General features: G+C 42.3%; 1 protein-coding gene across 8 annotated transcripts in view; it reads left to right on the top strand.

The window, feature by feature from the left end:
* Positions 1–1,048: 1,048 nt before the first annotated feature.
* ACSL3 (acyl-CoA synthetase long chain family member 3) overlaps positions 1,049–25,014 on the top strand; it is a 63,974-nt gene continuing 40,008 nt past the window's right edge. For 2 of the 8 annotated variants that reach the window (XM_066278997.1, XM_066278994.1), the window contains exons 1-2: positions 1,049–1,301; positions 22,586–22,600. The gene's annotated coding sequence lies outside the window, so the exon portion shown is untranslated. Of the gene's footprint in view, positions 1,317–3,762; positions 3,834–5,450; positions 5,527–16,578; positions 16,721–22,585; positions 22,645–25,014 lie in introns of all 8 variants that reach the window. The other 6 variants (XM_066278992.1, XM_066278995.1, XM_066278991.1 and 3 more) reach the window with 6 other exon arrangements.

Raw genomic sequence — 25,014 nt, 5'->3', positions numbered from 1 at the left:
GCAGCGCAGCAGCGAGATTTTCCTTAAGTCACTATTTGTAGCACCATCACGACTTAAAAATTCAAAAACCTCCTAATCTGTTTTATTTCTTGTGCTATCCTATCTGATTTAATGTTATAACTCTGTTCATAGACTAAATAATATGTTGGATTAAAAAGAAAAGCCCAACCCTACTGCTACTGAGGTAATGAAGTTGGTCTTTCTCCTAATGTAGTAGTCGTTTGTCATTTTTTAGTTTTTTTTTGTTGTTGTTTGTTTGCTCGTGGAGAGGCAGTCTTTCTGCCCTCGATGTCTTTTTCTCTTTTCTGTAATGTCTAAAATGAGATGTAATGGCAACTCTTAAAAATACAGAAACATTTTTAGATTCATAAGAAAAACGTCCAAAAACAATAATTTGGAGTAAACGTTATCCTTTGAAAACAAGTGCCAATCTTGCATAAATAGTGAGTGTATTTAGAGGAGATGGGTTATTTGCTGGGTTAGTTGAAGCCAAAACAAAGACATAATAAAGGAACATGCTTTGAATGTCTGAGCCCCTCTCGATGCTGGCGTTTCCAAAAATAACTTTATTTGACGAAAATAATTGAAATTTGTGCAAGAACAGGATAACGAATCCGGTTAAGAATGAAAATAATATGTAAGTTATTTTATAATCTAAATTTAGACTTAGGCAGCAACAACTGCGTTTTCAGTTCTTTTCTTTTTGGGGTGCGAGTGTGGGTCTGTTCCCCTAGGAGGGACGGCCCTTTCTGCAGACCCAGCGGGACCCGCCTCCGTGCCGTCCAAGTCCAGCCGCAGCGCCCAGCTCCCCGGCTCCCGCCGCCGCAGTCCCGTCCCCCTCGGGCCGACCCCGGCTCCGCCCCGCGGCGGCTGCGGCTGGGTCCCGTCCGCCGCGGCTCGGCGGAATGACCCGTAGTAACCCCGCTCCGCCCCGGGCCGCCGCGCCGCGCTCCCCGGCCGGGATTCGATAGGCCCAGCCCCGCACGCGCCACCGCCGGCGGGCCAATAGGCGGCGGCCTCTCTGCATATGCAACGAGCGCCGGCCGGGGGAGCGCGTCCCGGGCGGTTCGGCTCAACAGACGCTGGTGTGCCGGCGCCGGGGAGCGGCGCTGCAGTTGTCGCCGCGGCCGGGGCTGGACGAGGCGGCGACAGCGGACGGGACAGCACACAGCCGCCCCCTCGCAGTGCGGCCGCGGCGGCTGCTCCCGGGTTTCCCCGAGGCGGCGCGGGACGCGAGCGCTCTGCGGCGCAGCTGGGCCTGCGTGGGCCCGAGGCCGCGGAACCCGAGCCCCAGCGTCGTGGTGAGTGCTGCGCCCGTTGTGGAGGCGGCGGGGGCCGGTTGTGGTGCGGCGTCCGCGTGCGGCCGGGCTGGGCCCGAGGGCGGCCCCGGACTGGGGGAGGAACGTGGCCGAGCCTGGCCCCGGGGCTGTGCGCGCCGGCCCGCGGCGTGGGGACACGCTGCCGGGCAGAGTGGGAGGCGCCGCGGTGGGGTCCGGGAAGCGGGTGACGTGGGGCCTCGGCCGAGCGCCCACGTGAGCGGGGGGAACCGCGGCCGGAGACGCGGCGCTGTCCGGGGGAGGAAGGATGCACGGGGTCTCCCGGCGCCCGGGGGCGGGCCGGGTGGGGTGCGGGCTGGCAGCCTGGATTTGACGGGCTCTGACGCGGACCCCGGGAGGACAGAGCCCTTGCGATTTGCGAAGCCGTGCTGGAAGGGTAGGTGGTGGGTAGGTGGGGGTGTCTTGCTTGCCACAGGGTATGAGAAGAAATGGGGTGAGGGAGGTGGGGCGACCTAGGTGTTTGCTCTGGCCACAGTCTGCGGTGGTGGGACTGGCGTTAAGACTGATGGATGTTGTGGGGTCGAGAGAGAGTTGGTTTACTTTTTCCCTAAGTGCGTCTTAATTACACACCAGTAACAGAATGTGTAGTAGCTCCGAGGGCGTGCTCACTACCAGCCATCCCGGGGGTAGGTGTTATCGGGCCCGTTTCATAGATGAGGGACCGGAGGCAGTGAGTCATTTATTGAACTGGTTTGCCCGGTCTGGTTTTCAAAGATGTGCTCTCAGCTACTGTATATATGGCCCCTCAAAAATAGAAAGGTAGGAACAACGTCTTTAAAATTGAGGGAATCAAGAAGCAAGAGAGGGAATAGGCCTTGTGAAAGTGTTTGCAGGTGAATAAAGTGATAAATAGCTGTCACTTACTGCACCATTATTACATTCTATGCACTGTACTGAGTTTTATGCATAGTGCCTTTGTATTGTTAACAACCCTCTAGGGCGGTGGTTATTCCCTTTTTACAGCTGCAGAAACTGCAGTCTGGACACATGAACTCGTCCCAGATGACAGCAAGTGAGAAGAGAAGCTGGGATTCAGAGCATCCTGTCTAACCATTACATTATGCTGCTTCTCCTTGGTGGCTGGCTAAATAGTTGCCACGTGGGTTTTGGGTGGCCAGGAGCACAATGGTTTGGTGATCCCATCTTTCACCATCATCACAACCTTTTCTGTTTCCCCTGAGAGTCCTCAGAGTTGAAGGGTGCTGCTGAGTTGGTCCTGAAGTGTTTCAGAAGGTTATTACCGGGCAGAGGTGTGACGTGGGAGTCTGTTGCACAGACTTTATTCTTTTGTTTTCTGGCATCTTCCTGTGCACTTCTCACCCTGAGGGATGAGGAAAGCCTTCTGTAGTTGCTCTGGCATTTTCTTGTCAGACTTTTCCTGGTTTCGTTCTTCTGCAGAAAGGGTTGGTTCTGTAGGACGGCAGTGTGGTTTGGGTGTAAGACAGAGAACTCCATTCTCTGTCTTTGGGTTTCTGTTCTAGGTTTTGTAAGCATTTGGACTGGGTTTTTAGAGAGAGAGACAGACAGACAGCCATCAGTTTGCTGTTCCACTTATTTATGCATTCTTTGATTGATTCTTGTATATGCCCTTACCCGGGATTGAACTCACAACCTTGACATATCCAGGTGATGCTCTAACCAACTGAGCTACCTGGGCAGGGCTGGACTGGATTATTTAAAGATGAGCTAGCTAGTCTGTGAGTCTGAAATGTCCTTCTTGAAGAAATGCAAGATAAAAGAAATAAAGGATGGACCAATTTTGGGGGAAATTACGCCCTGTCTGGTTTGGGGGCATCAGATCTGAAAGCCTTAAGTCTTATTGCTTATGTGCTTCTCTGCTATCTGGTCTGCTTTAATGATTAGTTCATGCCTCATTCAGTTAGTTGCTCAGCTAGAGCCTTTTAACTCCTCTTGTATGTCAGGTGCTGGGGTATAGCAGTGAACAGAATTGGTGTGATCCTTGACCTCACTGAGGAAACTAGAACACCAATATGAAGCAAATCAATATGCAAATAAACATAATTACTGTATTTCCTCTTGTATGAGACACACACCCTTTTTCGAAAAATTTGGAGCCTAAAAACTAGGTGCGTATTATACAGTGGCTGTAGATTTTGTCACTTGCATTTCCTGCTTTTTCATGCTTGTTGAGAAGTGGTCTGAATTTTACGATGAATACAACTTGAGTTCAGTAACTTTATGTAATACATTTTTTTCAAATTGCCGGCTCCAAAATTAAGGTGTGTCTTATACATGGGGAAATATGGTACAAGTTAGGGTGTTCATACAAGGAAAAGTAGTTTGTGAATGAAGATTAGAATGGGGATTTTTTTTCCTGATTTTTTAATTTATTGATTTAGAGAGAAAGGGGGAGGAGTGGGAAGCACCAACTCATAGTAATTGCTTCTTGTATGTGCCTTGACAGGGCAAGCCCAGGCTTTCGAAATGGTGACCTCAGCATTCCAGGTCGACGCTTTACCCACTGTGCCACCACAGGTCAGGCTATAATGAGGTCTGTGATTTAGATGGAAATCTAGTCTAGGCAGTTTTTTGAACTGATACGATGAGATTTTACTAGAATGACAATCTTGCATTCTGAGGCTATATAATTAAATGGACCTCGTGAGTTTGAGAACTTTTGACCAGCCTTTCACTTCACAGTGTTCCTAATCAGAATGTCAATCAGCGCAAGATATGAAAATGAGAGAGGGAGCTTTTCAAGTAGTCATTCTGCCTGCTTCCTGGGTACTTAACGCTTAAATATCCCTGCAGTGCACAAGTTTTCCTCTCTCAAAAGGGGCCAATGGGAAGCAGGAATCTTTATGTGGAGTTTGGACTTGAGGGTGGAATTTGGATGTTTTCAGCAAAGCCCGGCCCAAAAAGGCAACATATTTTCTAACTTTATTATTATTATTTTTAAATTTATTCATTTTAGAGAAGAGAGACAGAGAGAGACAGAGAGAGAGAGAGAGAGAAGGGGGAAGGAGCAGGAAGCATCAACTCCCACATGTGCCTTGAACAGGCAAGCCCAGGGTTTTGAACCGGCGACCTCAGTGTTCCAGGTTGACGCTTTATCCACTGCGCCACCACAGGTCTGGAGTATTTTCTAACTTTAGATAAGCAACACGTAATCATCAAAATTATCCAGTATGGTTTACACTTTACACCTTAGGAGATAAAAATGATGGTATGATTTGGGATATACAAGCTGTGAAATATGTGAACATTTCAGTTGAACATGTATGAAGCCATACAGTAATTCACTGCAGCCCACTTACTGAAGGCCGTCTGCATGCAGAACACTGTGCTAGGTGTGCCACGTGGAATAAATAAACATGAACTTGAGAAAGTCCTTGCTTTCAAGGTTTCTGTTTAATGAATACTAATACTCAGATTTAAGTTTTTTTTTCTCCTTTTTTCAAAGTACTATCATGTTAGCCTGTTTAAATCTCTTAAGAGCCTTATATCATAAGCAGAAATACCGAGAGAAGGGAGATTTGGAGGTAAAATCTGAGGTAATTAATAGTATAGGGGAGGGAGAAGCTGTCAAGCGGTTGCTCGTTTCTCCTGTTGTTCTCGTTGGTATGCAGTTGATGGCTGAAACCTGGCATGGGTGAGACTGCCCATGGAGAGGCTAGACTAAGAAGAGGCGGCCATGGACAGAGGTGGGGAGAGGAGGCCGAGCTTGCATAGGGGACTGGCGGAGTGGCCCGGGAAGTGAGAGGACAGTCAGCAGCTGGTGTCCCTGCAGCCGAGGGCGGAAGCAGTTAACACTGTGGGCCCTGCCTGTGGGAGGAAAACCTAGTACCATCCATTGGATTTAGTGGCTCCGGAGAGGTGTGAGTTGAGAGACAGGCTGGATACGGATGAGAACAGTGTTAGCACAGAGTTCCTGTGGGCGGAGGGATACTGCATATGTCCTACAGGAGACAAATTCCTATAAAACTCGGCCCAGCTTGAGTTGAGTAGAACACCTTACTTACTACAGGTATTTCTTTTCTCTTCCTTTCTTCCTCCTCTCTCCTTTGATACACCAAAATGCGTACCTGTTTAATACATACAATTTGCTGAGTTTGGACATGTGTGCACCTGTGCATCATCACCATGATCAAGATAATAGACATGCTCACCACCTCCAGGTTTCCTGGTGCCTCTTTTTGTTTCTCTGACCTTCAGAAGCAGTCTTTTGGTAAGTAGTAGGAAGGTATTCTGATTCTGGTATGTGAGCAAACCGAATACATCAATGAAAGCATCCGTCATTGAAAGGGGACTAGGAGAGATTAATCACTAAGGACAGAGGATTCAAGCTGTGTGAAGAAGATGCATACAAGATGTGGTTAATACTGAGTGAGCAACGCAGAGGACAGAGTAGCCAGGGACAGGTCAACCGAGCAAAAGGAGGCATAGGTTGCGTTTAAAGGAAGAGTTGAGTTTGAGGAAGGTACTCAAACGTGGATGTCCAGGGCCGTTGGGGAAGGCAGGAATTGATAGGTGACATTGAGGTATCAGTTGTTTTGGGGATAGGGAAGCTGTGAGGATGGATTGCATCCCAGGAGGGAAGACAGAAACGGAGATTGGGAGGACAAACAGGGAAGTCCGGGCATAAACTCATTTGTTTTTTGATTCCTTCAACTCAGAAAGTAATTGTTGAGTTAATGGAAGGTCCTAGGAATGAAAAAGGTCCTAGACTGAGCAGCCAGCTAGCGAAGCAAACCATGCAGACTCGGAGTTGTTACAGGAAGGGTATTTGGGGTCTGGCCCAAGTTGTTTATAATCTGCCGCTGTGACTATCGGGGTGGCACTGCATGCAGTGTGGCACTGTGCAGAGCAGGCCTGGTGGTGTGGCATTGTCCTGGCCCCTTAGCCTGTCTGGAGCTATTTCTTTGTTGGTAATACTTTCTTGCTCAACAAAGCCGTGATCTGCCTCTTGATCAGTGTTTTTTTGTTTGTTTGTTTTTTTGTTTTTTGTTTTTTTTTTACAGGGACAGAGAGAGAGAGTCAGAGAGGGATAGATAGAGACAGACAGACAGGAACGGAGAGAGATGAGAAGCATCAATCATTAGTTTTTCGTTGCGACACCTTAGTAGTTCATTGATTGCTTTCTCATATGTGCCTTGACCGCTGGCCTTCAGCAGACCAAGTAACCCCTTGCTTGAGCCAGCGACCTTGGGCCCAAGCTGGTGAGCTTTGCTCAAACAAGATGAGCCTGCGCTCAAGCTAGCGACCTAGGGGTCTCTAACCTGGGTCCTCTGCATCCCAGTCCGGTGCTCTATCCACTGCGCCACCGCCTGGTCAGGCTGTTCTTGTTCTTTTACCTCCCTTTCTACCGCTTTATTTTACTTGGCTCAGGCTTTTTGTTATCTGTGCCTTATTTCTTTCTTAGGTTTCTTTGAAATTTTATTAGTTAGCTTTGTGCATTTCCCACCTTGTGTTCATTGATGTGTTTATTACTTAGAATTCACTGGGGTACTTGCTTGGGTTTTATTAGATACTAACTACCCTGCTGCATAGTCTTAACCTTTTAAATCGTATTTTAATTCAAAATTGATTTTTTAAAAAATTTTTTAAGGGAGAGGAGGGGAGATAGTGAGACACCCCCCTGCATGCATCCCTACGGGGATCCACCTGGGAACCCTGAGGCCAATATTCCAATCATTGGAGTTATTTTTAGTGCCTGAGGCTGAAGTGCTTGAACCCCAGAGCTATCCTCAGCACCCGGGGCGACCCAGTGGAGCCACTGGCTGCAGGAGGGTTAGAAGGAGAACAGGGAGAGGGGGGAGAAGCAGGTGGTCACTTCTCCTGTATGCCCTGACCTGGATTCGAAACAGGATGTCCATACGCCAGGCCAACAATCTATCACTGAGCCACTGACCAGGGCCCCAAATTGACTTTATAAGTATAACTTTATTTTTCTGCATCGACATCTTTGGATTTTAAAATATTCAGTGTTATTTTGGCCAGAATTGTAAACAGTTTTTATTTTAACCATAATATTTTCTTTATTTTTATTGGGATTGTAGTGATCCTCATTCTGGACCTTGACTTGGGCCTTTTTACTGTGAAACGGAAACAGCCAGAAACCTCTTCCCCTTGGAGACTGACTGGATCGTTGGTTTGATCCCTTCTGTTTGGGGAGAAGGGTGGGGTAGTTACCTTCTCTCTAGGATGAAGCCAAGAGTTTATTTTAGTTCCATAGAAAACCAGAATGGACTAGAATGAATTAATCTTAGAACTTTAACTGTTATAATTTTAATATAAACAGAATTAATATTAATTGAAACTATAACACACGGACCATATGCAGGGAATCTGTTTTTACGTATCCATAATTAGTGTTTCCCGAAGTCATTTTCCTTTTCTAGAACTTTCCATATTGCTCATGTGTTAGTTAGAGTCTAAGAATTTGTATTCATCCTTTACTCTGGAACTTGGTCTGACTTATATAGGTGATGCCGGCTTAGACAGCATAGCTAGCCTTCTTTAGAAATTCAAAATGTGCCCTTGCCTGTTGGCTCAGTGGTAAAGCGTTGGCCTGGCTTGTGGATGTTCCAGGTTCGGTTCTGGTCAGGGCACACAGGAAAAGTGACCATCTGCTTCTCCCCCCCTCCCCCCTCCCCCTTCTCTCTCTCTCTCCCCCCTCCTTCCACAGCCATGGCTTGATTGATTCTAGTGCATCAGCCCCAGGTGCTGAGGAAGGGTCCATGGAACCTCCTCCTCATTTGCTAAAAATAGCTCGATTACCAGCATGGCCCTAGATGGGCAGAGCATGGGCCCCAGATGGGGGTTGCTGGGTGGATCCCAATCAGGGCACCTGTGGGAGTCTGTTTCTATCTCCCCTCCTCTCACTTGGAAAAGATGGGAAAAAATCAAAAGATTTACTCTGTATGTTACTTTCTGAGGCATGAAAAGCATACCCGCTCTGCAACAGCATTTTGAGGTGGGAAGGTTATGGAGGCACGGGCTGGGGGCGGCGGGGAACACGGTCAGAGAGGCAGGGTAAGGAGAGATGCTGTGGTCAGAGGATTGACACAGGGCTTGAGCTTTGTGAGGACACTGTTGCTGGATTCCCAAATCTGGTTCTGCCTCACTCTAGTTTTGTGACCACAACAAATGACTTAAGCTCTGAGTTTCAGTTTCTTTGGGGTAAGGATGACGTCTCAGAGGGTACGTGTGCTCCGGGGTGTGCATGCAGCCATCTCTGGGTGCTGGAAGAAAATGGTAGAAATTTTATTTTTTATCTTCAAAAGTTTCTGTAGCTCATGCATGATGTGTGGCGTTTATAATATGCTAGAACAGTAGTACATGTACACGATGTTGCAGGCACACATGCCAGGAATGCTAGCAGTTTTTACTGACAGGGGCTTGTTCGTGACCCTTAGAGTTTTGAGAAGGTGAGCAGGTAGGTAAAAGTGGGGCCCATGCTTGGAGGCCAGTGAGTGGGGGCAGCTTTAGATGAATTAGGTTTGGGATGGGGTCGAAGAGCTTGGCTTACTTGGCTCTGAGAAAGGAATTGGAAGGTGTTGGATTTTGGGAGCATGTCTTGGCAAGTTCATTTGAAAACCGGTGGGCATAATAAAAGTGGCATGTGCAATGATTTGAATTACTTTGTGAAAGTCTTAAATTGTGTTCTTGCACTATATCATGTGTTAGAAGGTTACATGGTAGAAGTTTGGGTGGGACGTAACCCAGAAACATGAGTCCGAACAGGGATTTGCTCGGATGTATGTATTATTTATCCACAGATAACCTAGACTTAACTGTATGTGTGTTTAAGTTAGTAATGTTTGTTTATATTGTATGATAGCAGAGGACAGATATGTTAACTAAAGGGGATTATTTTGTTCCTTGTTCATTTCAAATTGCTTTATAAAATAAAAATTGTTTTTTTTAAATAAGTCTAAAACACTATGTGTTTCTCTTGGGCTCCGTTTGGAAGGAGAACTGCGTGTCGTGTGTCCCTCCACTGCAGACAGCTCTGGGAGGGCAGGATGTTTGTGCTGCAGTCACTGATTCTCACCTGCTGCCTGGCATGTAGATGGCGCTGGTGCTTGGTGCATGAATCAGTCTTTGCATCTCTGTCGTCTAGCACCACAGTGCCCATGTCATACTCAGTGAAAGTCGTTAAATTGAATTGAAAGATTTGAGCATAATACCAGAAAGGTTTTGGAAGGCCAACAACCTGACATCAAAATGACTAGTATGCACTTATCAGTGGGAGCTCAGGAATTCTCCAAGAGTAGACTTACTGTTGATAAAGTATGTATTTGAATAGCTAGCAGGGTGAGTAATATATTACAGATATAATTTAAAAGTGATGTGATTAAGAAGGCAAAGTATGATGGATTGGCTTATTGTCTATAGCCTCTGCCACGCCTGGCAGTGTCCGTATCCACCCTCATATCTGTCTTTGGATTCCAGACACTGCTCTTGGCTTCTTGACTTTTCTTAGCTGGGTTTTATAGTCTGTCCTTAATCCTTGTATCTTATAAGTGAATCTATAGTTGACTCTTGAACAACTGGGCTGGGGGAATGTTCGAGGTCCTTCCTGTACAGTTGAAAATCTTACTACTTAAATAATTTTTTAAAATTTATTGATTTGAGAGGAACAATTGATTGACAGAGAAACATCAGTTTGCTGGTCCACTTATTTATTCATTTGTTGGTTGACTCTTGTATGAGTTCTGATGGGAATTGAACCCGCATCCTTGGCATATAGGGACGATATAGCCAACTGAGCTACCCAGCAAAGACCTCTTGTAACTTTTGACTCCTTTTAACTACTTTTAAGTAGTTAGTAAACTTAACTGCTAATAGCCTACTATTGACCAGAGCTCTTACCAATAACATAAACAGTCTATATATATGTTGTATGTATTATATACTGTATTCTTACAATAAAGTAAGGTAGAAAAAAGAAAATGCTATTTTAAGAAAACCACAGGAAAGAAAAAAACATTTGTTATACTGTATGTATTTATTGAAAAAGTCCACATGTAAGCGGCCTTGCTCATTTTGTACCTATGCTATTTTTGAGGAGTTTTATGGTTTTGATTATAATATGGACAGAATCAGCGATGTCTCTTAACATCTACATCTTCAGCTCTGTCTGGAGCCCCAGTGCTGTACTAACAGTATTCTAACTGTCTGTTCTGGTCGTTCGCACACTCTCGGCCCCTGCTGTGTACACTCTCATGTGTATGGGCAAGTATGCCCTAAGTTTTCTCATCCTCAAATTTTATTAGCTAATCTGATGATGTTTTCTTCCTGGTAAACTTTTGGATTAATATACCAAGTAATGATAGAATGCAAACAAGTAACCAAGTCTTAGTAGAATTTTGTGATTGGGATTGTATTTGGTTTAGAGGTTAATTTTAGTGGAATTATATTTATTTTTTCTCTCAGAAACAAGCCTGTCTTTTATGTGTATATGTAGGTCTTACAGTATCTTTCTGTATCATTTTATACACACATGTTTAAGGTGTGTGCACATTAAGTGTTTTAAAGTTGCTTTCACTATTGTGACTAAGATCTTTTCCCTTTCCACTTTTTAACTGGTTATTAGCACAGGGTCCTTGGGTTACGACAGTCTCAACTTAAAATGTTTTGAGTTTACGATGCTCGCTCCCATGAACACTTAAAAAAAACTGAGATGTGTTTTGGCTTATGCTGTTAGCGTGGTACTGAGGGACTACATGGGCACACGAGCCCGGTTGCATGGGGGGAAGAATACGCAGTGACGCAGCACATGGGTGAGGGAGGTGGAGTCCCCCAGTTCGCTTACCTACGCCGTTTGGACTGTTGAAAGCACAAGTGTTCATTTGTGTTGCTTTGGCGACAGTTTGGCCCTTATCATGGCTCCTATATTTATGTCCTTTTCCTTTTTCTGTGGCTTAGTTGTGTTTTTATGTTCCAGATTATGATTTTACAACTGTGTAAGAGTAGGTAAGTGACTTAGGGTAGGCCAGGGGTTGGCAAACTCATTAGTCAACAGAGCCAAATATCGACAGTACAACGATTGAAATTTCTTTTGAGAGCCAAATTTTTTAAACGTAAACTATATAGGTAGGTACATTCCTATCGAGGTAGCGCCCACACGTGGTATTTTGTGGAAGAGCCGCACTCAAGGGGCCAAAGAGCCGCATGTGGCTTGTGAGCTGCAGTTTGCTGACCAGGGCCCTAGGCTGTGTTTATTTAGACTTAAACTAAAATTTGGGTTATGTCACTGTCGTAGGAATGGAACTGTGTCATAACCCGAGGACCCCCTGTAGTATGGAGGAAAATACCAGGTTTTTTTATGTACCTAATATTGAGATATCTTAGTGAATTTTTCTTCTGGTTGGGTAGATTTCAGAGTTCTTTTGGGTTTTTCTTTTCTTGTCAGCCAATTATCTGCAAACAATGATAATCTTGTGTGTCCTTTTCCAGTATTCCTACCCCTCATTTCTCTTCCTCATCGTTGCATTGGCTGGATTGTGGTGCTGTCCAGAAGTGCAGTCAGAGCCACAAATGTGAACCACAGGTGTAACTGACAATTTTTAGTAGGCACTGACAAGGAGAAAGTTCTGAGATGTCCTAAATTAAATTACAGTGGCCAGAGGGTGGAAGGAAGGGACAAGAAGGGTTAATCAGTTAACAACTCTAGGGCAGAGCCAACCGAAGACTGCTCTCACTCTGTGTGTTGGCATTTGAAATCACCTTCCAGGTGTCTGTTTCCACGGTTATCTAAAGGGGCAGATACTTCCTCACAGGCCACGCTGCTCCCCTCCTGCTGGCCCCGTTTCATGGCCCTGTCCCTTTTGTCGCTCGCCAGTGTCCGGTCTCTCCGAGTGCTGCGTGGCGGCAGACGTGCCCCCCCCCCCCACCATGCTGCTGCTGGTTTAGACTTCGTGCTCTGAACCCGGCTTGCTTTTGCTTTTCTTTCTTGCTGGCAGTGGCCTAATAAATCTTTCCTTTTAAGAAGACTTTCAGTGTGGAAGTTAAAATTTTAGTTTAAGAGGCTATTAAATAAAGTAAAAAGAAGCACGTAACTTTAATATATTTTATTTAATTCAGTATATTTGAAATATTATTTCGACATATAATCAATGAAAAATTAATGAGATGCTTTACATGCTGTGTCTTTGCAATTCTGTGTATACTTTACATTTAGAGCACATCTTAATTAGGACAAGCCACACTAAAGAAGTGTCCAGTGGCTACGTGTGGCTGGAGCTGGAGGGCTGGAGTGTTTCGTATGGTCATAGCTGGCTCCTTGTCTTGTTCCTAACTTTAATGAAACTAGCCTTTAGTATAATCTTTGCTGTTGGCTTCTGATAAATACATCTACTTTTTTTTAAGTTATAGGAATTTTATTTTGTTTCTAAGTGAGAAAATCCTTTCAAAGTTAATAATTGATATTTACTTAAATACTTAAAAAAAAAACCCCTGACACGATCACGTGACATATTTTCTTGTAAACTATTAAAATATAGAGAATGACAATAATAGGGTCCTATGGTATAATACAGAGATATATTTGGTCTCTGTCCTTATTGTTGGAAGAGAGCCCCTCAGTCCTCTGAGTTTCCTTACAGGAGTGTCTTTGGTCGGGCTGTGGATGTCACCTTCTCCCCTCCAAGAGCACCTTCAGGAAGCAGGGTCTCTGGTTGCCCTCTGTGAACAGGACTCCTCAAATTGTTGTGTTCTGCTAAGAGATTGCCTTTGTGTGAGCTAAACAAAGAAAATAAGTCTTTTTTTTAATATCACATTTGAGTTTATGCTAAGGAAGTGACTTTGTCTGGGGTTTCGGGGTAGCCTCAGGTTGGGGCTGGTCACCCGAAACACCCAGTGATGAGAGGATTTGAACTTCACCCCTGCCCCCCACAGACCTCCTGTAAGGAGCGAGGAGGGGGCTGGAGCTGGAGTGCTGTAAAGCAGTCTGCCTCCAGGTTGGTGGCCTTGGCCAGGTGTGGAAGGTGGGACTGTACCCTAGAGAGGGTTTGGGAGCTCTTTTGCGCCCCTTCGTCCCCTACCCCTTGCCCTGTGACATCTCTTCCATTTGTACCTAAACTGTAATCTTCATAATAATCCAGTAAATGTAAATAGTGTTCCTGAGTTCTGTGGGTCATTCTAACAAATTACGGAACATGAAGAGGGGGTTGTGGGAACCCCTGATTAATAGCTGGCAGGAAGGGGACTTGCGACCAGTAAGTAGGGAACAGTCTTGTGGACTGAACCCCTAACCTGTGGTATGATCAAGTCTAAGTTTCAAAAATCTTATCAAAGAAATATATGCACACGGAGGACTTTTAAAAAGTAATTTCCTAGCAGAGTGATACAGAATTTCATCTTCTGTCTGGATTTTTGGTTCTGATACGTCTTCCTGTCTCTAGTTTTTTCATTAAATTCTTGACATTGGTACTAGATTAAACATTGCAAAATAGATATGATTATGCCATTGTCCTGTGTAAAATGCTGGATGGCTCCTCAGAGACCTGGACAGTGTCATAGATTGGTGGCTTGAAACAGGAAAAATTTATTCTCTTACAATTAATAAAATCGCATTAATGGGCTGAAAAAGGTGTTGGCGAGGCTGCAGTCCCCAGAGGCTCCAGAGAACCTGTTCTTGCCCGTCAGCGTCTGTGACTGCTGTGTGGTGGCGTGCTGCGGGTCCCAGCACCTTCCAGTCTGCCTTCTCCCCGTGTGTCAAATCTCCCATGCCTCCCACATACACGGACACTGTGGTGGCATTAGGGCCCGTCAGGTAACCCAGAACTGTCTCCTTATCTCAAAACCCTTAATTTAATCACATCTGCAAAGACCCGTTCCCCAAATAAGGCAACATTTATGGGCTCTAAGGATTGGGGCCCTGATACCTTTGGGGTCATTGATCAGCCTACTGCAAGTAGTTAATGTCTTAAATTGCCCTTTTCTTGAATATCTCTGTATTTTTTACAGAAACTGTTATTACTGCCTCCAGTCCCCTTTCTCCTTGACTCCTTGGCTCAAAGTATATGGATCCAGTCAACTCATCATGGTCAATCTGTTTTGATTTTCTCTTCCCCTCCTAGACGTAGCATTGCATTTGCCTTTTTCCTTAATATATTCTATGTACTTCTCTATAGCTTTGACATGTCAAAATCATGCTTGCCTCTGCTACTGGAGGAGGAACTTTTGAGGACTATGAAATGAGAGTCCTTACGTATGGAGCTGCACAGGCAGGCATGTAGTACATATCTGTGCAGGAGATTCAGCATTTATTGAGGGCCAATTAAATACTAGAACCTGTCATGTTGGACCACTTAATTAACAAAACAAAGCAGGGTAAAGTCAGTGTATGTGCCAGAGTTTCTCCAGGGCAAATCTGTCAGAAGGGATTTCCTAGGTCATGGAATTCACATTTATGCTTTTGCTGGAGGCTTTTTTAAAGTGGCTTCCCTGCCCTAGTAATGGCAAGAGCTGTCTCGCTTCCTACACCTTGCCAGTACTTGGGATTATTTTTTGCAGTAAAAAAGTTTGATAGGGAAAATGATATTGTTTTAATTTGCATTTCTTTGATAACTACTGAGGTTGGCCATTTTTTTAAATTTTTTTTTTTAAATTTTTTTATTTATTCATTTTAGAGAGGAGAGAGAGAGGGAGAGAGAGAGAAAGAGAGAGAGAGAGAAGGGGGGAGGAGCTGGAAGCATCAACTCCCATATGTGCCTTGACCAGGCAAGCCCAGGGTTTCGAACCGGCGACCTCAGCATTCCAGGTCGATGCTTTATCCACTGCGCCACCACAGGTCAGGCTAAATTTTATTTTATTTTATTTATTTATTTTTTACAGAGACAGAGTGAGTCAGAGAGAGGGATAGACAGGGACAGACAGACAGGAACGGAGAGAGATGAGAAGCATCAATCATTAGTTTTTCATTGTGCGTTGCAACACCTTAGTTGTTCATTGATTGCCTTCCCATATGTGCCCTGACCACGGGCCTCCAGCAGACCAAGCAACCCCTTGCTGGAGCCAGTGACCTTGGGTTCAAGCTCGTGGGCTCTTGCTCAAACCAGATGAGCCCGTGCTCAAGCTGGCGACCTTGGGGTCTCGAATCTGGGTTCTCGGCATCCCAGTCCGATGCTCTATCCACTGCACCACCACCTGGTCAGGCAGGTTGGCCATTTTTTTCACAGTTAATGGACGTTAGGATTTTTATTTTTTCTGTGAATATACGTGGCCCATTTTTTCCTTTTGTATTTTCTATTATTTTTTTATAGATATGTTATGGATATGTTATAGATGTTATGGCTATGAATTCTTTATGTTCTCATTTCTGAATTAGGATGCTGGCACAAGGAATATAAAATACATTTATAGTATTTTTACCCTTGGATGGACAGACTGATAGATGAATAAATGAGTGAACTTGTCTAGAGCCATAGCTACTGAGAAACAGCTAGGTTAGGGCCTGTTTTTTTTTCTTTATTTCTTCTCATTTAATTAATTGTGTTTACATAGATTCTAGGGTCACCCTGAATGCCTCCCCCCTCCCCCCTGTTTCCCTCAACATCTCCCTTGTCCCCCTCCCTACAGCGCCCTCCCCCCTTCCCTTCAGGTTTATCCCATCCTCTCATCCCCTTTCCCTCTGTCCTCTTTTCCTCTGGTCCCTTTGATCCCTCCTCTGTCTCAATTCTGTTCCTCAGATCTCATTATTCCTTGGATTCCTGAAATGAGTGAGGTCATATGGTATTTTTCTTTCTCTGCCTGGCTTATTTCACTCAACATAATAATTTCCAGGTCCCTCCATATTGTTGCAAAAGGTAATATTTCCTTCTTTTTCACAGCCCCATAGTATTCCATAGTATATATGTACCACAGCTTTTTAATCCACTCGTCCACTGACGGGCACTGGGCTGTTTTCAGATCTTCGCTGTTGTGAACAATGCTGCCACAAACATGGGGTTGCATTTCTTTTTTTCAGTTGGTGATATGGTGTGCTTGGGATATATTCCTATAAGTGGAATGGCTGGGTTAAAGGGCAGTTCCATTTCTAATTTTTTGAGGAATCTCCATACTGTTTTCCATAGAGGCTGCACCAGTCTGCATTCCCACCAGCAGTGCAGGAGGGTTCCCTTTTCTCCACATCCTCGCCAGCACTTATTCTGTGTTGTTTGTTGATGGGGGCCATTCTGACTGGTGTGAAGTGATATCTCATTGTGGTTTTTTTTTTTTTTTTTTAAATAAGTTGCCTCTTTTTATTTTTTATTTTATTTATTCATTTTAGAAAGGAGAGAGAGAGAGAGAGAGAAGGGAGGAGGAGCAGGAAGCATCAACTCCCATATGTGCCTTGACCAGGCAAGCCCAGGGTTTCGAACCGGCGACCTCAGCATTTCCAGGTCGACGCTTTATCCACTGCGTCACCACAGGTCAGGCTCATTGTGGTTTTAATATGCATTTCTCTAATGATTAGTGATGTTGAACATGTTTTCATTTGTCTATTGGCCATCTGTATGTTCTCTTTGGAGAAGTGTCTAGGGCCTGTTTTTAAGTATATCTTTTGGCTGCCTTCCATGGGATGAGGAAATTAATGAGGTAGTGGTGTGCTGAATTTTGACTCAAAATATTTAACTGTTCTCTACTTACTGGCTTTGTTCGTTTAGGCTGATGTTTGTACATTTAAAAAAACTGTTGACAGCTAACTACCTGCTTCTCAAGTGACTGAGGAAATCGTTGAGATAATGTATAAACGTGTTAAACAGTGAAATACTGTTTGTACATATTAGTAATTCTTGACCATCATCCTAATGAGTGAATAAACTCAATATACTTAAAACAAGTTTTTTTAAAAAAGCAGACTTTATTTATTTATTTTTTTGATTAATTTTAATGGGGTAACATTGATAACATTGTCTTCTGTCACCTTCTAACTGGTTTTCTTTGTGCCCCTCCCCTCTCCTCCCCCCCCTCCCCCCCTGTAACCCCCACATTCTTCTTCATGTCTCTGAGTCTCATTTTTATGTCCCACCTATGTATGGAATCATATAGTTCTTAGTTTTTTCTGATTTACTTATTTCGCTCAGTATAATGTTATCAAGGTCCATCCATGTTGTTGTAAAAGATCTGATGTCATCATTTCTTATGGCTGAGTAGTATTCCATGTGCCAAAGCTTTTTAATCCACTCGTCCTCTGTTGGACACTTGGGCTGTTTCCAGATCTTTGCTATTGTGAACAATGCTGCCATAAACATGGGGGTGCATTTCTTCTTTTCAAACAGTGCTATGGTGTTCTTGGGGTATATTCCTAATAGTGGTATAGCTGGGCCAAAAGGCAGTTCGATTTTTAATTTCTTGAGGACTCTCCATACTGTTTTCCACAGTGGCTGCACCAGTCTGCATTCCCACCAGCAGTGCAGGAGGGTTCCCTTTTCTCCACATACTTGCCAGCACTGATTCTGTGTTGTTTTGTTGATGAGCGCCATTCTGACTGGTGTGAGGTGATATCTCATTGTGGTTTTAATTTGCATTTCTCTAATGATTAGTGATGTTGAGCATTTTTTCATATGCCTGTTGGCCATCTGTATGTCCTCTTTGGAGAAGTGTCTATTCATTTATTTTGCCCATTTTTGGATTGGATTGTTTGTGTTCCTGGTATTAAGTTTTACAAGTTCTTTATAAATTTTGGTTATTAACCCCTTATCAGACGCATTGTCAAATATATTCTCCCATTGTGTAGTTTGTCTTTTTATTCTGTTCTTATTGTCTTTAGCTGTGCAGAAGCTTTTTAGTTTGAAAAAGTCCCATTTGTTTATCCTGTCTTTTTCACTTGCCTGTGAAGACAAATCGGCAAATATATTGCTACGACAGATGTCAGAGAGCTTACTGCCTATGTTTTCTTCTAAGATGCTTATGGTTTTACGGCTTACATTTAAGTCTTTTATCCATTTTGAGTTTATTTTTGTGAATGGTGTAAGTTGGTGATCTAGTTTCATTTTTTTGCAGGTAGCTGTCCAATTTTCCCAACACCATTTGTTAAAGAGGCTGTCTTTACTCCAATGTATGCTCTTACCTCCTTTGTCAAATATCAGTTGTCCATAAAAGTGTGGGTTTATTTCTGGTTTCTCTGTTCTATTCCATTGATCTATATGCCTGTTCTTATGCCAGTACCATGCTGTTTTGAGTACAATGGCCTTATAATATAACTTGATATCCGGAAGTGTGATACCTCCTGCTTTATTCTTCCTTTTCAAGATTGCTGAGGTATTCGTGTTCTCTTTTGGTTCCATATAAATTTTTGGAATATGTGTTCTATATCTTTGAAGTAAGTCATTGGTACTTTAATCGGTATTGCATTGAATTTATAAATTGCTTTGGGTAATATAGACATTTTAATGATGTTTATTCTTCCTAACCATGATCATGGTATATGCCTCCACTTGTTTATATCTTCCCTGATTTATCAATGTTTTATAATTTTCCGAGTACAAGTCTTTAATCTCCTTGGTTAAATTTATTCCTAGGTACTTATTTTTTTGGTTGCAATGGTAAAGGGAGTTGATTCCTTAATTTCTCTTTCTGACAGTTCATTGTTGGTGTATAAAAATACCTCTGATTTCTGAGTATTGATTTTATATCCTGCCACTTTGCTGAATTCATTTATCAGGTCCAGTAGCTTTTTGACTGAGACTTTAGGGTTTTCTATATACAATATCATATCATCTGCAAATAATGATAGTTTTACTTCTTCTTTTCCAATTTGAATGCCTTTTATTTCTTCTACTTGTCTGATTGCCGTGGCTAGGACTTCCAGGACTATGTTGAATAAGAGTGGTGAAAGGGGGTACCCTTGCCTTGTTCCTGATCTTAAGGGAATTGCTTTTAATTTTTGCCAATTGAGTATGATGTTGGCTGTGGGTTTGTCACAGATGGCTTTTATCATGTTGAGGTATGTTCCCTGAATTCCCACTTTGCTGAGAGTTTTGATCATGAATGGGTGCTGGATTTTATCAAATGCTTTTTCTGCATCTACTGAAATTATCATGTGGTTTTTCTCCTTTCTTTTGTTTATGTGATGAATCACATTGATTGATTTGCGAATATTGTACCAGCCTTGCCTCCCAAGGGATAAATCCCACTTGATCATGGTTTATGATTTTTTTCATATATTGCTGGATCTGGTTTGCTAATATTTTGTTGAGGATTTTTGCATCTAAATTCATCAGGGATATTGGCCTATAATTTTCTATTTTTTTGTGTTGTCTTTGCCTGGTTTTGGAATTAGAATTATGCTCGCCTCATAAAAGGAGCTTGGAAGTCTTCCTTCCTCTTGAATTTTTTGAAATAGCTTGAGAAGGATAAGAGTTAGTTCTTCTTTGAATATTTGGTAGAATTCACTTGTGAAGCCATCAGGCCCAGGACTTTTCTTTTTTGGGAGTTTTTTGATAACTATTTCAATCTCATTTGTTGTAATCGGTCTGTTTAGGTTTTCTGATTCTTCCAGATTAATTTTTGGAAGAATATATGTTTCAAGGAATTTGTCCATTTCATCTAGGTTGTCTAGTTGTTTGGCGTATAGTTCTTCATAGTATTTTCTTACAATATTTTGTATTTCTGTTGTGTCAGTTGTTATTTCTCCACTCTCATTTCTAATTTTATTTATTTGAGTCCTCTATCTTTTTTTCTTGGTGAGTCTGGTTAAAGGTTCATCAATCTTGTTTACCTTTTCAAAGAACCAGCTCCTGGTTTCATTGATGCTCTGTATTGTTTCTTTAGCCTCTATGTCATTTATTTCTGCTCTGATCTTTATTATTTCCTTCCTTCTACTAGCTCTGGGCTTTACTTGCTGTTCTTTTTCTAGTTCTTTTAGATGTAGGGTCAAGTTGTTTATCTGAGCTTTTTCTAGCTTCTTGAGGTATGCCTGTAATGCTATGAACTTCCCTCTCAGGACTGCTTTTGCTGTGTCCCATAAATTTTGAGTTGATGTATGCTCATTATCATTTGTTTCTAGGAATTTTTTAATTTCTTCTTTGATCTCCTTGTTTACCCATTTGTTATTAATAACATGCTATTTAGTTTCCAATGTTTGAGTATTTTTCAGTTTTGGTTGATTTCTAGTTTCATGCCATTGTGATCAGAGAAAGTGCTCGATATGATTTCAATCTTCTTAAATTTGTTGAGACCGCTTTTGTGCCCTAACTTGGTCTATTCTACAGAATGTACCATGAGCGCTTGAAAATAATGTATATTCTGCTGTTTTAGGGTGAAAGGTTCTGAAGATATCTATTAAATCGAGTTGATCTAATATGTCTTTTAAGTCTGCTGTTTGTTAATTTTCTTTCTTGAGGATCTATCTAATGATGTTAATGGGGTATTGAAATCCCCTACTATTATAGTATTGCTGTTGATCTTGCCCTTTAAATCCATCAAAGTCTGCTTTATATATTTAGGTGTGCCTATATTAAGTGCGTAGATATTTATAACGGATATATCTTCCTTTTGGGTTGTTCCCTTTATCATTATGTAGTGACCTTCTTTATCTTTAAGTATAGTCTTTGTTTTAAAGTCCATTTTGTCTGATATAAGTATTGCTACCCCTGCTTTTTTTTCATTTCCATTTGCGTGAAATATTTTTTTCCATCCCTTTATCTTCAGTCTATGTGCATCTTTTGATTTAAGGTGTGCCTCTTGTAGATAGCATATGTATGGGTCCTGTTTTCTGATCCATGCAGCTACCCTATGTCTTTTGATTGGATCATTTAATCCATTTACATTTAAGGTTATTATTGATATGTAATTGTTTATTGCCATTATATTCTTTAAAAATGTATTCCTCTTTTGCTATATTCTTTTTCTCCTTTGATCTGTTTACAATAGGTCCCTTAGCATTTCTTGCAGCCTTGGTTTGGTTGTAGTGAATTCCTTGAGGGTTTTTTTTTGTGTGTGTGAAGCTTTTTATTTCTCCTTCAATTTTAAATGATTGCCTTGCTGGATAAAGTAGTCTTGGTTGTAGGCTCTTGTTCTGCATTACTTTGAATATTTCTTGTCATTCTCTTTTGGCCTCAAGTGTTTCTGTTGAGAAGTCAGAAGTCATCCTTATGGGGGCTCCTTTGTAGGTGATAGTCTTTTTTTCTCTAGCAGCTTTTAATATTTTCTCTTTATCACTTAGCTTTGGTATTTTAATTATGATATATCTTGGTGTTGATTTCTTTGAGTTTCTCTTTAATGGAGTTCTCTGTGCTTCCTGAACTTGTGAGATGTTTTCCTGCCTTAATTGAGGGAAGTTTTCAGCTATGATATGCTTGAACAAAGTCTCTATATCTTGTTCTTTCTCTTCTTCTTCAGGAACCCCTATGATGCGGATGTTGTCACAGAGCTCTCTTAGAGTTTCCTCAGACTTTTTGAGTCACTTTTCTTTTTTCTGCTCTGCTTCCGTGCCCTCTAACTCGCTGATTCGATTCTCTGTTTCATCCATCCTGCTTTTAATTCCTTCCATTGTGTTCTTTATTTCAGATACTGTATTTGTCATTTCTGACTGATTCTTTTTTATTATTTCAATGTCCTTTTTATATTTGCTATTTCTTTATTTAGGTGTTCGTAATGACCATCTATTGTTCTAATATCTTTGAGCATCCTAACAATCGTTATTTTAAACTCTGCCTTCTTGCCAGCATTTGGGCTGTTACATTTGTGTTGCGGAGTTTGGCCATTCTACTGGTCACTTTTTATTTATTTATTTACTTATTTTTTTGACAGAGAGAGAGAGAGAGTCAGAAAGAGGGACAGATAGGGACAGACAGGAACGGAGAGAGATGAGAAGCATCAATCATCAGTTTTTCGTTGCGACACCTTAGCTGTTCATTGATTGCTTTCTCATATGTACCTTGACTGTGGGGCTACAGCAGACCGAGTAACCCCTTGCTCGAGCCAGCAACCTTGGGTCCAAGCTGGTGAGCTTTGCTCAAACCAGATGAGCCCGCGCTCAAGCTGGCGACCTTCGGGGTCTCGAACCTGGGTCCTCCGCATCCCAGTCCAACGCTCTATCCACTGCACCACTTCCTGGTCAGGCGGATTTTGGCCATTCTAATAGGTGTGTATTGATACATACTATTCTCCTTTTGGTGAAAAGCTGCATGATAAAATGTCATTTGATAGTGTGCTAGATGGTGTTTTTAGAAAACTCAACAAATTTTTCTGTGAGGTTTGGAAGTAGAAAAGTCTCCAGGAAAAGGTTGATGTTTGGCTCTGATTAACCAGTGTGAGTAGTAATGCTTGTCTTTATGTGTTTATCTTGACAGGTTATTGAAATAAAGGTGTGTATCTTGAAGACTCTAGCACCTCCTACCGTTGTCACCTGGTAAAATGTTTTAATTGCAATATATTTTTAAAATAATTTAAAACAATGTTTATTTTGTTGATTTTAGAGGGAGAGGAGGGGGAGGGAGAGAAAGAGGGGGGGTTCATAAATCTGCTCCTGTCTGTGCCCTGACTGGGGATTGAACTGGCGACTTCTGTGCTTCCAGCCAGGGCCAAAATATTTTATATTAGGCATAAAATGTATTAAATCAAATTGTGGCTAAACTAAAAAAAAGCATTTCCATTTTGTGATTGTGAAATTATGAAGTTATGACGGTAGCTTTCATACTCATTTTAGTGCCATGCAAACCCATTGGAACATTAAACTATGTTATTCAGCAATATCATTTACCTTCCTTTCCTCAATTTTAATTTCATTATGTACCTGCAAGAGTTTGAACTCAGTAGTCTCTTTATTTTGCAAAGTTTAGCACTAATTAGACTTGTATTACTGTGAATGTTATTTTAAATTCCTAACTGAACATTCTAACAGAAGCAGGTTCAAGGGTAGGAAAAGGGGAACAGGTGTTTCGTTAACCTGTAGCAGATCCTGCATGTAAATTATAGTTGTCATGGGTGAAATAGAGCACAGTTTTATTCTTTCCTTCTGGAGTGAATTCGAGTTTGTGAAATTTGGGGGCAAGAATTTAGGATCAAGCAACCTGAAAGATTTTTAGCATTTAGAGAAGCGAAAGTAAATTGGGACAGAATTATTATAAGGAGTAGTCCACGGTGGTAAAGTGCTTTGAGAATATAAATCAATAAATGTAATTTTATCTACTTTTATCTATTATAATCACGATAGTTGACATTTCTGTTTTTGAAATCATTTCAAAATCGTTGCCCACCTTGCCATTTGGGTAACGCAGACGTGCATTTCTGTGCACATCCGAGATGACCGTCTGTAAGTGAAGTAGTGTGCTGGAGAAGTAGACCTGCCTTGCCCATCGGTGTGCCTTCACTTGACTGTAGATGTTTCTTTCCGTCTTCCTGAGTGATGAACTTGGCCAAAGGAAGAGTGCTTTGAAGTGACTAAGCAAATATTGTACACTGGAACACAGTACTTTTTCTCTGTGAATTTCTTTTAGTGATTAATGGGTTATGGAAACCCTTAACCTTGAAAATCTAGCCAAGAATGGATCAACAAAGTTTAGATTTACAATGGAGTTGATATTGTAAATATAATCTACTGCATATTAAACAATAGGTATGGCATTTATATAGATGCACTTAGTATTACCTTTATAAAGGGCCTGGTAGATTGGGGTAGTAGGTGAAGTCATTTTGGAGGTTAGTACATATACTTAGGGGGAAAAGGGAGGCTGTGCATGGTAATAAAGTACTATGGCAAAGTGACAGAGGTCACTTTCTCATCATTGCCTAGATGTAAGCATGCATCCAAAAGGAAAAGAAATTTGTGTTTTATCTTGGTTACCTATATTATAGAGTAAAGGGAATTTCATGGACTGTTTGAGCGACCTCGTGTCTTGAAGTCTAAAATTTAGAACTCTTTCTTTTCACATTGGTGAACTGCCCATATTTGGAAGCCCTGTGACTTAGGAAATAATGGAAAAACCGAACTGATTCACAGGTGTGCTTGTCCTTTATGTAGTTGTTAGATGGAAGTCTTTTATACTCCTTAAAAAATCTAGAGAAGTGATTATCTTTTTTCTTTCTTTCTTCCTTTTTTAAAATTATGTGAGATGCAGTGAGACAGAGATAGACTCCTGCATGCACCCCGACCGGATCCATCTGACAGCTGCCCTACTGGGTGATGCTCTGCCTATCTAGGGCTGCTGCCCCATTGCTCAGCAACAGAGCTATATAAGTGCCTGAGGAGAGGCCATGGAGCTATCCTCAGCACCGGGGGCCAACTTGCTCAAACAGAGCCATAGCTGTGGGAGTTGAAAAGAGAGAGAAAGACAGAGAAAAAGGGGGAGCAGTGGAGAAGCAGATGGTTGCTTCTTCTGTGCGCCCAGACTGGGAATCAAATGTAGGACTTCCATATGCCAGGCCAACGCTCTACCACTGAACCAACTGTCCAGGGCTGAGAAGTGAATTTTGATACAGTTTTTTATTTTTACAGAGATAGAGAGTCAGAGAGAGGAATAGATAGGGACAGACAGTTAGGAATGGAGAGAGATGAGAAGCATCAATCATCAGTTTTTCGTTGCAACACCTTAGTAGTTTATTGATTGCTTTCTCATATGTGCCTTGACCGTGGGCCTTCAGCAGACTGAGTAACCCCTTACTCGAGCCAGTGACCTTGGGTCCAAGCTGGTGAGCTTTGCTCAAACCATATGACCCCTTGCTCAAGCTGGCAACCTCGGGGTCTCAAACCTGGATCCTCTGCATCCCAGTCTGATGTTCT

This window comes from Saccopteryx bilineata, chromosome 5 (assembly GCF_036850765.1).
Source record: "Saccopteryx bilineata isolate mSacBil1 chromosome 5, mSacBil1_pri_phased_curated, whole genome shotgun sequence".
NCBI classification, from domain to species: domain Eukaryota; kingdom Metazoa; phylum Chordata; class Mammalia; order Chiroptera; family Emballonuridae; genus Saccopteryx; species Saccopteryx bilineata.
This window is presented reverse-complemented; position numbering and strand designations above follow the sequence as displayed.